Source organism: Onychostruthus taczanowskii, unplaced genomic scaffold, assembly GCF_017590055.1.
Source record: "Onychostruthus taczanowskii isolate IOZ18803 unplaced genomic scaffold, ASM1759005v1 scaffold146, whole genome shotgun sequence".
Lineage (NCBI taxonomy): Eukaryota > Metazoa > Chordata > Aves > Passeriformes > Passeridae > Onychostruthus > Onychostruthus taczanowskii.
In genome coordinates, this window is record NW_024498641.1 from 15,461 (window position 1) to 29,910 (window position 14,450).

Sequence of the window (14,450 nt, forward strand, 5' to 3'; positions counted from 1 at the left end):
CTAACTCTGAGATTTATTATGAAAATTCTTCAACTTTTTTGCATGTTTGGTTTTATGATGCAATTACATTTTGGCTGTGAAGTTTATTTTCATCCCATGTAATGTTTTTGTCCTTTTACAACAAGCTTATAATTAATGAGAGAAGTAAAGACATGTAACATATACGAGCAAAAAGGCAACATAGTACCTATAAATCCAAAGGTGTTTACCATCTGCAAACATATCTGTATGAATTCTTTAGTTAGATGTATGTTACATGAGGGGTTTTTAGGATATATGGAACACAACTAGTCATTGAAATAAAGTACAAAATAGCACAATATCTGTATCTGTAAGAAAACCATGTTTTCAAAGATTTTATTATGGCTAATTTTTCAATGGTGGTGTAGATAGCTGCATATTTTTACATATTAAATGGAAAATATATTATTTCATATTAATTTAGCATGTAAATAGTTTATAACTGGAAGAACTTAAAAGCCAGGTTTATTCTTTCTGTTTTACATGAAGGCTCTGTATTGTCAAATAATTTTTTTTGGGCTTAAGATACAACTTGTTTTTTTTTTTCTTTTGGGGCATACCTGTTTTTCATTTCTTTTGGTTTTCCCTTGATGGTAACAAGGACTTTTAAAGGTCTGTCCTGATATCAAACATTGCCATGGATTGACCCAGGCCAGATACCAGGCACCCACCAAACCCACTCACTCACTCCCCTCTGCGACTGAACAAAGGAGAGAAAATACAAGGAGGGATTCATGTGTTGAGATAAGGAACAGGGGAGGTTGCTTATCAAATGCCATAATGGGCAAAACAGATTCAACTTGGTGATGTGAAGTGAATTTATCACTAAGCAGATCAGAGCAGGATAATGGGAAGTAAAATAAGCCCTTTAAAACACTTTCCCCCCACCCGTCCCTCCTTCCAAGCTCTACATTCTCCTCCATTAGTGCAGGGAGATCGAGAGACATAGAGGTTTTGGTCAATTCATCACTCAAGACTTCTCCAGCTGCTCAGGCAGAAGTAGTTGTTCCCCTCCTGCACTGGGCGGGTCCCTCCTGTGGGAGGCATGAACTTCTCCATTGCGAGTCCATTGCACAAGCAACAGCTCTCTCTGGCCTGCAGGTGGATCTCTGCATCCCCATGGATCTCCATGGGCTGCAGGAGCACAGTTGCTTCACCACAGTCTGCACAACGAGGTGCAGTGGAATCTTAGCTCTGGTGATTGGACAACTTCCTCCCCCTCCTTCTCCACTGATGTTGGTGTCTTCATGGCTGTTCTTCTCATGTGTTTTCAGTCCTCTCTTTGCTGACTGGAATTACAACTACCCAACAACTTTATGTTTATTTTTCTTCTTAAATACATTATCAGGAATGTATTATGACAATTTCTAATTATTTCAGCCTTGGCCAGCAGCACATGCATCTTTGTATCCAGGAGGGATTGGCTCGGCTGGACATGGAAGAAGATTCTAGCAGCTTGCAGCCAGGCCTGTAGCTTCCCCTCTACCCCCGCCCCCCCCCCCCCCCAAAAAAAAAAAAAAGTAAACCTGAGCCCACGCAAAACCAATAAAAACATAGATAAAATTGTCCAACAAAATCAAAAGTTAAGGGAGATATATATGACAGTTATAATCATTATGAATACCTAAGCTTTAATTATGTTTGTACCACCGTGTAGCAGAGACACTAATGGTAGCTTTCACATTTCTTGAGCTGCCACATCAAGTCCTCCTTTGCTTGCTTGTCTGTGTGTACACAGTCTCTCAGTATGACAGGTATTAATGTAAGAGAATGCTTTTAGCTCCAGTGAAACTCTTGGGCTCACTATGAGGGCCTGTCTACATACATCTTCCTAGCTTCCTGAAGACCTGTCTTTCCATTCCTCCAAGTACCCACTGACTCAACTTTCATCTTTTTTTTTCTTTTTTTAAAATCTTTTTTATTGCATTCACAGATTGTCACCTCACTCAGTTATTGATCTCTCCTGTGCTACAAATTCACTCAACACTGCCATCCCTGCCTTGAAATGATTTCCATGGGGGAATCTTGAATCTATTGCTTTGAACTTAATTGACTTTTAAATTGAATTGAAGGAAGGAATAAAGTTCCATTTCTATTCTGTCTATTTTGGTTCTTCTGAGCTAAAAGGAGAAAGATAAGTTCTGTCACCAAAAAAAGCAGGCATGATGCTGAATGCACACAGACTATTTTTTCAAGTGTGTAGATTATATTTTAGAATTTCTTCATCCTAATATTGCTCTATCCCTACAAGTTCAAAAGCACAATTTCTATAGGAAATTTGGTAGTTTATTGAATTCTCAGCTATTGCTTTGTAATTCTGTAGAGAAGGTCATGCCATATGTCTGAGTATGCAGCATGAATAATTCTCTTCTTGGACACAGTAGGGTTTCTTGGTACACATACCTTCTACCTTTTTCTAGGCTTTCCTAAAGGTAAAAGTCCAAGCACTGCAAAGGTTAAGTGAGCTGGCCTTTGGGTCACAGCAGGAAGCTTTCCAGTCTGTGTTTGCCTGTTAATTTCTGTCAAAAATATTTCTGCTCACTGTTTTTCTTAGCTTTTCATTCCTTGAATTTTGGAAGAACAGTTTGTACTTCATGAACAGACACGGTGCATGATAACATAACAGGCAAGTATTCTAAGTGACTGTCCAATCTACTGAGGTAACATTGATATGCTCTGCCAATAAAAGGAAGTAAACATTTAAGAACCTCACTGGAAGCTGCTAGCCATTTTGGCTATGGCACCATCTGGTGATCTTTTCAGCAGTCGTTCAAGTCAAAGAACTTACTTTTAATAAAAAGAATTGCAAACATCTAATCTGTTTTCCAAATCTTCTCTTTTTTTTTTTTTTTTTTTTTTTTTTTTTGTGAAGACAGACTGGGAGGGTTGGTGTTGTTCATCCTAGAGAAGAGAAAATGCTGGGAAGACGTTATGGCACCTTTCAGTACCTGAAGAGGGCCTACAGGAGAGCTGGACAGGACTTTTCAAAAACGCCTGTAGTGAAAGGAACAGCGGTAATAGTTTCAAAGTAAAAGAGGGTAGATTTAGATATTAGGAAAAAAAATTCTTTACTGTGAGAGTTGTGAGGCATTGGGACAGGTGTCTAGCCAGAGTAATTGTGAATGCCCCATCGCTGGAAATGTTCAAGGCCAGTTTGGACAGGGCTTTGAGTGGCCTGCTGGAAGGTGTCTATGTCAGTGACAGGGAGCTAGGACTAGAAGATCCTTAAGGTTCCTTTCAATCCAAAATCATTCCATGATTAGCACAATTAAGCTCTGGCAAGTAATTATGGTTGCAAAATTTTATGTAAGTAGTGACTACTTCATTGGGAGGCTAAAACACTTCCTTCTTTTTACATTTCTTTTCACTGTCTTCAGCACTTCTTTGAAAGAGATACCTGAAAAAGCATATTCTGGACCAGATGTGGAAGTGGCTGTAGCTTCTGCTGCAACGGAAATCTTGTGACAAAATTCCTGGAAGCACCCTTTGGTGGTCAGATTTATTGATCTGCTTTCCTAGAGTATAAGTCTGAGATTTTCAATATTTTATTTGTGGTACATGGAAATCTATAGGACATGTTCAAAGCTTTGTATTAAATATGCAGAATTAAATTCCATAATTGTCATAGGAAATATTTAGAGGTCCATAAACTGAAATGACTGAAAATAATTTCTTCACAAATACAGTGGTATTTACAGAATCACAGAACAGTCTGAGTTTGAAGGGACCCAGAAGGAGTGTTGAGCCCAGCTCTTAATTGAATGGCCAGTGTAGGGCTCAAACCCATGACCTTGGCATTATTAACACCAGGCTCTCACCAACTGAGCTAATCTCAGATTACTATTATGAGGGGAAGGCAGTCATATTTTGAATAGAGATCATTCTGACTGATCCACAGCTTTTGTACTTATGGAAAATCATAGAATCATAGAATCATTCAATTTGAAAAATACCCTGAAGATGATCAAGTTGAACCATAAACCCAGCACTGCCAAGTCCATCACTAAATGGTAGCTTGAAGCACCATACTTCTCCAGTGATGATTACTCAGAAGAATTTTTAGGACAAGATAGGTATTAAAATCCCAATGACATAACAATCTATGAATATAACAAAGTCAGAAAAAGAAATGTCTCATGACATTGACAGAAAAATAGGATGGAAGTAAGAGTGATAGATATAGCAGGAGTGACATGAGGTTTTCTTTACTGTAATAAATACAAATCTACATCTAAGGTTTTGGTGCTCATGTTTGCTGCAGATACACACCACGGTAGGATTAAGAGGTCTGTAGGACTTTCTCTTCTTTTTATAATCTACCCTGCCCTTCCTATCCCATTTCTTAATTATTTAGTATTCAGACTTCTCCCGTGTTCCTGAGTATTCCTGCCTCCAAGAGCCTTTCTTTGCTTCAGGAAACTCACTAGGCTCATTAGACATGCATGCACTATTTATTTGCAACCTCAGTAAGTGCCTGGAAAACCAAAAGAAGATAGATGAGAACTGGAAAACTTACTGGAGAGGATTTAGGGTTGAATTTAATCATTCTGATACAAAATTGAACAAGTATCTGATTGTTCATGGTCCAAAAACCTCTGTAGTTTCTTCAAATCTTATCCCTTATTATGGCATCTAAAATTCTGTGGAAAGAGGAATATAGTAAACATCAGCTTGTACTTTTTTTGCCAGATCTTTTCCTGCCCTTCAACGTGCCTCTCTCCCCATGCCCATCCTCCATCTTAATACATGGGGAGCAAGGCCAGCTTTGTGATGGTCTTGTGAGGTGCCACATTTTCTCTAGGAGGTTGCTGCTGACTCTAGCATTTAAAAGTACTAAGACAAAAATTAAAAGAAAAACAAACCAACAAACAAACAACAGAGCATTTCTTGCTCTTCTTTGTCCTTTTTCTCAGACTTGTTGCAGAAGGATGGTTTCTATCTGAGTTATTACTGCCTCTGGGATTTTTTGTTTTTCAGTCATAGCTCTGGAACTGCTGATGAACCAAAATCTTCTTAGCTGCTCCCAGTAATGCAATCTGTTGTTTGGATCTAAAATTATTTTAATTGTCTAATTAGCATTTAATCACCTAAACTTTGGTCTTATGTTCTGGGTTTTGATGAGTTGTGTGTATTCAGTTTTGCTGTCACTTTCCTTCTGGACTTGATTTTCCTTTCATGTGGGCTGAGTGAGAAAGTGTTTGAAATGTGCTTAAAACTTCTATTTCCTTTTAAGACCATCTTGGTATCTTCAGCTTCTAACTGAATTTAAAAATTCTGTAATAATACTCTTTTTGAACAATTCAAAATCAGATCTTAACTGCAGAAAGTCAGTGTATTACTGCATTAATAATGTGATATTAGTAGTTTGGTCTTAGCAGCTTGGTTATAGTTGCAGATAAAAGAAAGGAAAAGACTGGGAAGACATATCTTTCCAAAGCAAATCAAAAAGAACTAACAGGTTTTGGCTGTAGGAGGTTGCCTGAGGAAGGGTAGCTTGCCATACAGTATATTTTTCAGTTAAATAGTTCAGCCTAATTGTTCTGGTAACATATTGAGGATGCATCCCATTGTGATGAAATTTATTCACATGCTGTTTCTTTCTTCTGGTCAACTAAATATCAGGAAAAGCAAGATATAGTAAACTCAAACAAATGGTGCTCATTGAAATAATGTATTTTAGGGTTTTTTTGGGTTTTTACTGCTCTTGTTCCAGATTATTTATCAGAGCAGAAATCAAACTGGTGGGACACAGCAGTTTCCTCACCAGTAAATTGTGCAGAGATGACTGTATGGAAAAGTCAGGCTGTGTCTGGAGCCCATGCTGGTGTAGGGAATCACTGTCCCTTTGCTCAGGTAACATGCTTAAAGGCCTATATGACCGTGCCTTCTCCAGTATGTCCCTGGGTCACACAGGCCTTCCAGCAACCCAGATAAAAGGGGCTGCAAAAGATATCACCTGCCTGAGCTGAGGGATGGTGCTACTTGCAATCCTGTACCAACTAACACTGATGCTGCCTGCAAATGGAGTCTGTTCCTCTGCTGTGTCAGTTGAATATTAGGTAAAATAATATTTGATTTACAGTGATGTGCTTTTTTTTAGACCAAAAGTGCACAGAGAAGGAAGGTCACCTTAGAACAGTTAGTGCTGCTCTTGTCAGGAGACGTTAGCAACAGTTGAGAGCCGAGTCCACAGCCTGTTCCTGCCTCCCTCTCTCCCTCTCTCCCTTACTCCTTCTTTCTCTCTCATCCTCTGTCCTACTTTTGTCTGGTCTGACACTGCAGAGGGAATACATTACCAGCTTCAAGACCAACCTGATCATTGCACATTGAATTTAGACATTATTATATGCATGTTGCCATGACCATTCTTTGACATGAGAGATATTTGCTGTTATCAAAAAGATAACTTGAAGGGCCTAAGAGCATTCATTTTCAGTTGAGTCTAGTGAAATATACTAAAACCTGTCATTAAATGCTTAGGCACACTGTTATTTCACTACTTGTAATAGCAATTGCAGTTTGTAATCATTATCTCAGCAGAATAAATCACTTGTTACTCAGTATAACTGGCAATCACACATAAGCTTTACCATAAACTAGCACTCTAAAAAATCTAGAAGAAAGATATTATTGACAGTTGCTGGTCAAATTTGTATTGAATTCAAATAACTGATGAAAGTAAGAAAGGAATGATAAAGCATATTTACTAAATGTGGATTAGAAGGGTAGTCATTAAAGGTTTTGACTATCAAACCTTATAAGATTTTCTTTGGGACAGACTCAGTAACACTGGAGTGAATAAATTGAAGTAAATTGAAGTAAAAAGAGTAACTTTGAATTAAAATCAGAGCAAGGATTTGATTCCTCACTGTTTAGCTGTTAGTGCTGCCATACCTGGGCCTGTTTGTATATTGTAAGGGATTCCCTTTGCCCACTTTGTCAGGTGAAATTCTGAAAGGTTGAAAAAATAAAAAAATCTAATTTGTCTTGGAGTTCAGGATATGTGTCAAATTCTATTGCTTATAATAACTTTAGGGAGATGGGATATCAAAATATATTAATAGCAGTTTTCAAAGCAGTAGATGAAAAAGAAGAAGGATGTATTGCACCATCTTTCATGGACATCTGTATGCAAACCTAGAGTTGCTACATATAATAATATTTGGTATCAAAATGGTGGCAGGAAGGAAAGTATTACTGTGATTTTAGAGCTGATTGTAGACTGAGAAAGTTCCTTTAATATGGACAAAAGTATTAAAATAAATTTTTCATTTTATTTAGTTTTAATACAGAAACTTGATCTTAACACAACATTTGAAGCTTATTCGTCTCTCATAGGTTTGGAGCCCAATAGCAAGGTAAATTTTGTATAAATTTCATGTTTCATTATACATTAATAAAGATAAACTGATTTTTTTTTTCTTTTAATACTGGCAAAGCTTTCCTTTGCAAGACCCTTAACAAGCTTTTTTTTATTCATTTAAGCTTCTGCTTAAAGTTACCTGTGTCAGAGCAGAATTAAGTCTCTAGCTTTGTATCTCTACCCATCCCTTTAAGCTTTAGCTCCACAGTGTTGCCTCTTTCCCAGTACTAGAAATGTTGTGATGTGAGCATTTACATCCTTTGACTAAAAGTCTCAGTATCAGATGGGCAGTCCAGGTTTGGTTTATGTCAGCATTTATGTTATGGTTTATGTCAGGGTTTGGTACACAAATTGAAATGTAGACTTTACAAAGATTTGAAATTCAGCCACCATTTTGGAGCTGGGAGAGAAGAAGAAATTAAATAATAGAATGTCAGTAGTTGTATTTCTGCTGAGAAAGAATATCATGCTTGACCACTTTTAGGTCATGAAGTCTTCTCAAGCTCTTCTGGTTCTACTTCACATTTTTTCCTCCAAGTCTTTCAGACTCTTCTGAAAAGAGAATTATTTTTTTAATGTATGCAGCTTGTCTTGTGGTTAACTAATGACAAGTACTATCTTTCCTTTTGAGTCCGAGTCCCTTGAGTATTTGTATTCTGATATAATTATTTGATGTCTTTGCTCTATGCTTGGGAAAAGTCAAGTTCATCAGATCCTTGAAAAGCAGCAAGAGGAAGCTGGTTTTCAAATATTCAAATATTCAAATACAGTCAGATTTTAACTGAATTCCCAATAGTCTTTGCACCTATATGTATTTATAAATGTATTTAAGCCACTTTCCTCTTACTTTAGTAAAATAAACTTATAAAGAACACAGTAATAACACTAGAATTAAAAAAAAAAAAAAAAAGAAAAAAAAAATCCCACAGAAAAACCCCAACAGAACCTTATCTAAATCTTATATATTTTAAAAGCATTTAATGTGCAGTATAAACTGGAAAGGAAAAGGAAAGTAATGTGTAAAACTCAGCAATTCAGTCAAATGTCAATGCATTAGCTGGACAAAGAGAACAGTCCCATGAGTATACTTATAAGTAAATTAAAATAAGAACATTGTGCAGTTTTATCCAGAATGGTTATTTTAATTTCCTAGGATCTGTGAAAATCGCAATGGAAGGTAATACTGCTCCAAATTATTTCATATTTCATTCAGAATGTGCTGTTAATTATAGGAGCACCTGTTAGACTGTACTCACTTATTGTCACCATTTCAAATAAACATCCTCAATTGAAATGAATTCTTTCATGGCTGAAATCTACAGACTAATTGCAGTTTTAATGTGATTTTGACAGAAGTATTTTGGCTATTACTGTTTACTGAAACAAAATGTACACTTGCTGCAAACTAATTACATTCAGGGTCAGAAGGACTCCTTAGATCATACAGTCCAGTGCTGTGGTCTCTCACCCAGATATTCCTATGTCTAACCTGTTAGACAGAGAGCTGGTTAGGTCTCCTGGGAAATATTTTAAAAGGCATAAGAAATTCATTCAGGGAAAATACTAGAGATTGCTCAGAAATTAAAAAAAAAAAATTAATTAATTTTTAAAGTTAGCCTTCTTCTGATCTGAATGTGCCTGGGATTAGCCATTAAATCTTGCAGTTTACTTGCTTAGAGGCTTACAGTAGGCTCTGTACTTATCAAAACCCCTTTTGCAGTTTACTTTTCCAGATTCAAACATGATACATTTCTGATGCAGATTTCCAGATATGAATGATCATTTCAATTTTTATATCCATGCCAGGCACATGCCATCTTTTAAGTTTGCTCACATTATTCTTGTAAATTGTAGGTCATATCTTGAGACAGTATCAGAGTAACGATCCACCTTAGTGAGTCTCAGAATAACTACAAAATCTCTGTGAGCAATAACCAGGGGAAATTGTATTTGTGGGTGTGTGTCTTGCTCAATACTTCCAGTTGCAGGGAAGGATGAGGGAATAAGCAGGACAAACCAGCAGACTTGTCTCTGAGCCTGGCATCCACCAGCAGAATTTTGGGGTTTTTGGTCATAGATCAGTCTACGCAAGACCAGACCTGTTGGGGACAGATGGGAAATAAAGGAACTTTCTGCAGGAGTTAGCAGGGCTTATTGAAAACTTTAAACTATATTTGAAGAGGGAAAGGGAAAAAAAGCCCAAGGTCTCAAGAGATAAGCCTGGACATGACAATGTTTGAGGTATGATTTTATAGCCAGATCCTTTGGTCTCAGGTCTCTTTGTCATCTTGGTGAAGATAGGGGAAAGAGATTCATGTGGTAGGAAAGACACGAGGTTTATTGATGTGTTAGAAACCATGGATGTGCCTGAGAATGGTGGGAGTGTGTTATAAACCATCCAATGAGGATAAACAGGCAGATGAAGTCTTTGTTTTCAGACAGGACTTCAAGGTCCAGATGTCTGCTGGAAATGCAATGCAGGCTGCCCAGGGAAGTGGTTGAGCTGCTGTCCTTGGAGGTATTTAAAAGACTTGCAGTTGTGGCACCTAAAGACATGATTTAATGGTGCACTTGGAAATGCTGGATTAAAATTTGGACTCAATAATCTTAAGGGTCTTTTCGAACCTAAATGATTCTATGTAGTTTCATTAATTATCCACGGCAACATTTTCTGAAAGAACCCCTCCTTGCTGAACAACTGTATAAAGAACTTTCTTCCTTCTGTTCCACATTCCTTTTTCATGTATCAAAGATTATAATTTTTAAAAAGAAACACATATTTTGGAAGCTGTTTAATCTTTAGTTATCAGAAAATAAAACTAATTCATTACTGTTTTAAGGTGTGAATGCATCAAATGAGCTCTTCTAACTGACAGTATATTTTAAATACTGTACCATTAATCCCTAGCAATCCCTGACTTTCTGTTGTGTGTCTACAACATTAATAAAGAAAACATGACATAGTATGGGAATGTATTTCCAGAAAAACTCTTTAAAAAGGAGCTTATTCTACAGTGCTGAAGAGTCTGTAGATGCTGCAAAACAACCTGCAAAATATGAAAAATTAAATTTCTCATCTATGCTTTGTTTCATATTATTTTAAAATAATATAGTGTAAAATAGTATGATAAAATGTATTAGGCAAATGTTATTATATTTCTGTGAAGCAAAATTTTTTTTTTGAGATTTAGGGCTAATTTTAATCCAATTGTAGTTTTGAAAGTCTTATAAAACTTTTTTTGAACACAACAGATTTTTGTCCAGTATTAGATTGATTTTGTTTGGCACCATAATTAAAGAGAGTGTCCCATCTATGCGTTTTGCTGCTGGAAAAATCACTGATCTTCAAAGAAATAAGTCTTCTTTTTTTCTTCTTTGATTCTATTTGTGAATGGATTGTCACAGCAATACACATTTTTCTTCACTTATTTTTTCAAAGATGAATTTGCAAGGATTCATGCATGACATGCATAACAAAACAACTAAATGAGCAAAGTGGGATTTTTCCTTGTTATTGTCTATTTTGTTTTGTTATGGCCCTGGTTCTGACCAGGACAGCATTAATTTTTTTGCAGTAGCCAAAACAGGGCATGGCAGGACTCAGAGGTTATTCTGTACCACCTCACATCATTTTCTGGGGAAGGGGGAAAGGCTCCCTTCTGGGTGATGTAATGTGGCAAAGGGAGCGGTCAGATATTGTTGGGTGTGAGCAATCATGTGTGAATCACATGCCTCTTTTCCTGTACACTGTCATCAGTACCATTGTGATTACTGTCCATGGTCTTATTTCAATCTTGTTTTCAAAAAATTGTTCATATCTTAACCTCCAATTTTTGCCTCCAGTTTTTCTCTCCAGCCTGCTGCAGGGGAGAGGGGAGGGGAAGAACAAGTGGCATGTGGCTTGGAATGTTTCAGGATGAACTCTAGATTGGGGAATACTATTCCTAAACCATGGAAAACATCCATCAACTCCAGGACTTCTGTTGTCCAAGTTCATGCTCCAACATCACTACACTGGCATTGACATTATGTTTAACATTTGCTAAAGATGACATCCATGTCTACCCAATGACTGACTAGAGGGAGCTTTCTGTAAGATTGCCGTCATGAAACTTCTGTAATGAATGTTGATCCCAAGAAATTATGTCAAATTGTGGAATGTATGGTCCAGACTTATCATCTCTGGAATTGGACAAGAGCCACCCCTAGGCATCACTATGTACTTTTAACTACTTATAAGTACTTACCTCTCAAGAGGCCATCAAGTCTTCTGTTGTGACTAAATAACCACAAGGAAGATCAGAAATTCTCAGTCATTATCACTTAATATATATAAAAGTATACTTGAAGTTAAAATTAAATTTTTGACAAAAATGCTGCATTGATCTGTCTAAATGTTCTTGAACTCTCTTAGACTTGATGCCATGACCACTTTCATGGGGAGTCTGTTCTAGTGCCTGACCCCTATCTGGGTGAAGAACCTTTTTCTAATACCCATCTAAACCTCCCCTGGCACAACTTCAGGGTCTTGTTATTGATCATTGGAGAGATGTGTCTGCCCCTCCTCTTCCTCTCACAAGGAAGTTGTAGATTGCTATGAGGTCTCCGCTCAGTATCCTATGAGATGAAGTATCCTCAGCCATTCCTCATATAACTTCCCCTTCAGATCCCTCGCCATCTTTGCAGCCCTCCTTTGAGCATTCTCTAATAGCTTTATTACTTCCTTATTTGTGGTAAAGTGCATCTCTTCCTGACATTATCCAAGTTATTTTTCTGACCTTGCTGGAAAAGTTAGAAACTAATCTAGTATGACACTCCAAATAAATTAGAAATAGTTGAGATTTACTTGGTGGTCACAAGTTGAATCTAGTATATTGTGTCTGATATGAAGATCACTTGTCTTTATGCTAGAACATATCCATCATGACCTCACATCTTAATTTTCATCTTCCTTTGCTATTCCTTTTCTAATAGTTAATTGAATGCATTTTAATAAAATATATATAAGTTCTTGTTTTGTTTTAATTTCTCTTTTTGAGGGTTCTGGCTGCTTCTCTAACACAGTTAGGGAGGACTTTTGGTACCCAAGATTCCCCTGTGAAATGCAATTTTCCAGCCATCTTTAAGATTAGGGGTATTTTCCTTCCATATAGAGTGAGGTCCTTAAGTAACTCAGTTTAGCCTAATTTTTTTTTTCTTTTGAACAGTCTCTTTGTAGTATGAAACCTATTAACAATTTGAGTGCTGGTTCCACATACGATTCTAGTCACACTATCTCTTGGTTGTATGTCATTAGCCTCGTGTTCAGTGGTTTGTATACTATAGCCTCCAGGTTATTTTCTGAATTACAAATTTCCAAGAAACAATCAATTCTCCTGTTCATAAGTGTAGCCTGAATTCCTCATTTGCAGATGAATAACTAATGGATTATGTTGTATCAGTGATTAAACAGATAACAATGTTGCCAGTCATGTAATGTCATTGGTATTGCAAAATGCCCCACATTTTGTTATTTTTTACTGCTGATTCCATTTTTAAAAATCATTTTAATAATCATATATCACCAGTTCTTAAAGGATCAAATGACAAAAGAGTTCCTCTTTCTGCTAGGTGGTGTATAAACACAAAGAGAAAGTTTCCCCCAAAGAACTTACCCTTAACAGACTATTATTTTAAGATATTTATGAGGATTCAATTGCCATTAATAGAAAGTATATTACTCTGATCTACAAAGATTACTGACATACTAATGCATCAATTTTCCACACATTTAGACTCTATCACTTATCATCAAACTAACAAAGCATCTCCTAAACAAAATGTATCACACTTTGTGTTTCTGACACTAAGAAGACCCCCAAAATCCTATATTATCCTCATGTTCCTAAATAAGAAATATCTGTTTGCATATATATACCCAGCTAATATATTATCTATCTGCTCTCTTTCCTCCCTTAGTGTAAGTTCAAAAGCACAGCCCTGAAATTTGTAGATTGTTCAACATTTCCTGTCACTTTGCTAGAAAGATGAGAGAAGTGCTGGCGCAATAATTTCCATCTTAGACATTATGCAGATTGGCATTTTCATAACTCCTGTATCTAACCAAAGAGAAATTCACTCTAGTTACATTGTTATAAAATATCTATATTATTATTGTCTGTGATAATAAATATGTAAAAAAAAAAGTGTGCTGAAATAGAAGATTGGTTAAATCAATATGGCTTTTGGAACGGAACTGACAAATTGAAAGGGTTTTCAAGTGGAGGGTAACTTTCATCTGTGCCCAGTACACTTACAGTGCCTGAGACTTAACTTCACAGAATCACAGAATATACTGAGTTGGAAGGGACGTAAAGGATTATCAAGTCCAACTACAGCCCTTGCACAGCACCATCTCCAAGAGTCATACCACGTGCCTGAGAGTACTGTCCAAACACTTCTTGAACTCTGTCAGACCTGGTGCTATGACCATTTCCCTGGGGAGCTCCATGCTGTGACCATTTCCCTGGGGAGCCTTTTCCAGTGTCAAGCCACCCCCTGAGTAAAGACTCTTTCTCCTAGTATCTGACACAAACCTCCCCTGGCACAACTTCAGGACATTCCCTTGGGTCGCGTCCTTGCCACCAGAGAGACTAGGTTAGTGTCTGCCCCTCTTCCCCTCATGAGGATGTTGAAGACTGTGATGAGTCTCAGGCTCCTCTCAGGCTGAACAGACCAAGTGACCTCAGCTCCTCTTAATACAGTTTCCTTTCAAGGCCTTCCACCATTTTTCTTGCCCTCCTTTGTTTAATGTCTGTTTTATATTGTGGCAGCCAAAGATGCACAGAGGATTCAAGGTGAGGCCTCCTCAGTGCAGTGACCAGCAGGACAATCCCATCCCTTGCCCGGTTGGCCATGCTGTGCCTGATGCCCCCCAGGACTCACCTGGCCCACCTGGCTGCCAGAGCTAATTCATGGTCAACTTGCCATCAACCAGGACAGCCAGGTCCTTTTCCACAGTGCTACTTTTGAGCATCTCCTTCCCCAGTCTGTGCACGTGCCCAGGATTGCCCCATCCCACATGCAG